Source organism: Pyxicephalus adspersus, chromosome 2, assembly GCF_032062135.1.
Source record: "Pyxicephalus adspersus chromosome 2, UCB_Pads_2.0, whole genome shotgun sequence".
Classification (NCBI taxonomy): Eukaryota; Metazoa; Chordata; class Amphibia; order Anura; family Pyxicephalidae; genus Pyxicephalus; species Pyxicephalus adspersus.
Window position 1 is genome coordinate 50,264,368 of NC_092859.1, and position 3,268 is coordinate 50,267,635.

The following is a 3,268-nucleotide window of genomic DNA, read 5'->3' on the forward strand; positions in this document are numbered from 1 at the left end:
GGAGCTTTACTATGCTGACAGCTCTGCTCCCCTGATCGCTCCTGCAGCCCTAGAGGAGCTGTGACATGTATTCTGTATGTGTAATACATGTCACAGCTCCTCTAGGGCTACGGGAGCGATTAGGGGAGCAGAGTTGTCAGCATAGTAAAGCTCCGCTGATTGCTCTGCTCCCTGATTGGCTGAGGAAAGGGAAATCCTGATGATGCTTGAGCTGTCATCAGGGTTTCCTATTTCTCAGCCAATCACAGAGCAGTACAGGTAATGAATGGAGATACATATCTCCATTCAACCTCTATTGCCCTGGTATTGCTTGTGGTTACAGCTAATTGAAGGCACCTGCTTTCAATTAGCTGTGACCGCAAAGTTCCCACGGTCCGGGAATCCCACAATGACATTATGATTCATAATGTCATTGTCGGATAACCTGTAAAAAATAAAAAAAGAACAAGTTAAAATAAAAACACATACAAATAAATTCATTTAAGATTAATTTTTATTATTTATTTTTTTTAACTTTTTTTTCCCCAAATTTTTGCTGTCGAATTCCGTGTTTTCCGGGTCAGGTCTATCCGAATTCGAACAGCCATATTTGGGTCGAATATAGGGACAACCCGAATTCGAACATCAACACTACTCCTGGATACTGACAGCTGACAGCTCTGCTCACCTGATTGTAAATTGGGCAGGCAAAATTGAATTTTTGGGACCTGCAAGACCAAAGACTGTTCTCGCCTACATGTTTGGTAAGCGAGAACGGCCCAATTCGCCGCGAGACCGAATTTAATAAATTCGCTCGCTCATACCTATTTACTACAGAAAAGGTCAACACCCGGGACAACACGTAAGAATTTTCTACCTCAGGACGCTTGGAATGAAAGACAGGTTGGGGACCAGGCCAAGAAGGACCAGAGGGCTTGTGAGACTTCCTCCGTGGACACTCGGCGCCCATTACAGTGCTGGAGATGCCAGGAGTGGGGCCATGTCGCTGCCAGATGCCCTTTACCCAGTGAGGCGATGGAGTGTGGAGTGGCCCGTCAGATGTTCCTGTACGCCCAGCCGCTACATACCATGGATACTGAGTGATTTGCAGAAAAGTTGACATCTGTTAAAACGGTTAATGATCAAGAGACAGAATGTGCCCCCTTATCAGCTGAAGAGAAAATTACCAATCTTGTTTTGGATGCAGCTTTTGATAAATCAGGTGAAGATTTACAAAATTCTGTCAAAGTGTCTGAAGAAACTGCTCCTGCACCAACTAAAGTTGAGACTGCAGAAAGTACCACTGTGGAAGATGTCCATGTGTTGACAGAGATTAAAGGTGATGAATGTGTTCCTGTGTTGACTGGGGAAAAGTTTCCTTTTATTGAAGTCCAAGCTAAAGGATGGGATCCTGTTGTAGCTGAGACAAATGAACAGCCTGAAGGGCAGGAAAAAGAGGCTGAGCCAATGGAGGCTGAAGAGGGAGATGGTGAATCTGAAGTTGAAGAGAAGAAGAGAAAGAAGAGAAAGAGGATAAGGAAGAAGTTGGCAATCTGCAATGGGGCTTGTCCTACCAGTAAAATAGCGAGCACAATAGTGCCATATCTCATTTCACACAGTGTACTGAAGTCCTAGAGAAGAGAGTAGCTCTACTTTCAGAACAGTTGGAAAAAGCTGCAAATGAATCCACTGAGAAAATTCTGAAAGAAATGGATGAATTGAAAGGGCTTCTTCCAGACATCCTGGAGAAAATGGAAGTGTCCAAAGAAGCCCATGAAAGTATCTGTGTTTCTAAAAAGGTGCGGGAAGAGTTTAGTAAATAAAGTGAAGTAAAGATGGAGGAAGGTGTTGCTACATCAGTGGATGTGAAAGCTGAAAAAGTGATGGGAAACATGAAGCCTCCAAAAATTAAAAAGAAATGTGTAAAGAAAACTTGCTAATGTGAGCTGTGCAGCTCTACTTGTCCCAGACACTCAAATATTGATCGTCCTATGCAGAGGCACGTGAGAACTCGGTCTGGGAGAAGCTTTATGAATGCTACTTTTGTCATGTTCAGTTTACGCAGGGTGGAACCAGGAAAATGCACATACTGCAAAAGCCTACTAAAAATGTAGCCAAAGTTCACTGTTTCCATTGTGATACAGTCTTCCATGACCGTTATCCCCCCATTCAACATCAGAAGTCTCCCAAAAATGAAAATCGATTTAAATGTGATTGGGGTGTGGCAGAGAAAAGTGTGAAGACCATCACCACAGTGGCTGGTAAGGGTGCCATGTCAATATTACAGAAACTGGAACCTCAGTATACTGTAGCAAACAACATTGCTGGCATTGGACTAGATAAAATTGAGAGGCTGCCTGTTTTGTATCAGCCAAGTGACAAGATTGTAGCCAATGGCTCAGAGGCTCTGGCCTGTGCTAAAGACGCAGTGATTTAAAGTAAACCTGGAGTGGTTAATAAGACCAAGGAAGCTGTGTATGACAGTGTGGAGATGACTAAATCTGTTGTAAATGGAAGTATCAACACTGTGCTTGGGAGCCATGCGCTGCCCAAAATGTGCAGCGGTGTTGATACTGCTCTTACAAAGTCTGAAACTCTTGAACAATACCTACCACCAACTGATGAGTAACTAGAAAAGCAGGAGGCACAAACAGAGGGGTTTGAGGTGTCGAATGACAAAGCAAGCTGCTATGTTCGCTTGGGATCACTTTCTACCAAGGCATGCAAACATGCTGACCATCAAGCATTGACAAGATTCAGGGATGCGAAATGCAGAAATCAGGAGGCCATTGCTCAGCCACAGTCTACAGTTGACCTGATTGAATATGCCAGGAAGAACATAAATGATGCCAATCAGAAGATAGATGATGCATAGGAGAGGCTCTACAAGAAAAAGGGAGAAACCTGGATGAAAGCAGAAAGTGCGGTCCAAGCAAGAAAGTTCAACCAAGTAGTAAAGATAAAGCAAGAACTGGGTGAAGAGTTAACAAAGAAGGAAATTGACATTCTGAGTGATGCCTGCACTAAGCTGAAAGAGCAGAAGTTACTAACAAAGGAGAAGGAAGAACTGCTGGAGCTGAAGGATGATGTTCAGGAGTACAGTGAGGATCTGGAAAAAACTGATTTAAAGAAAAGACGCTTTGCCGAAGTCGCTTAAAATTACCAGAGACAAAGTGTTCTAGAGCACTGGGTCTTTAAAAAGAAAATTGTTTTGTTGGAAGATTCCATCCTCTTTTATGATATGCTGAACTTCTTTGATTATAATTTGTATCCTTCTAGTGTTAGATTG

At 43.0% G+C, this 3,268-nt stretch overlaps 1 pseudogene; it reads left to right on the forward strand.

Moving 5' to 3' along the window:
- The first annotated feature begins 979 nt into the window (after positions 1-979).
- Positions 980-3,054, forward strand: LOC140322408 (perilipin-2-like; annotated as a pseudogene).
- Positions 3,055-3,268: the final 214 nt, after the last annotated feature.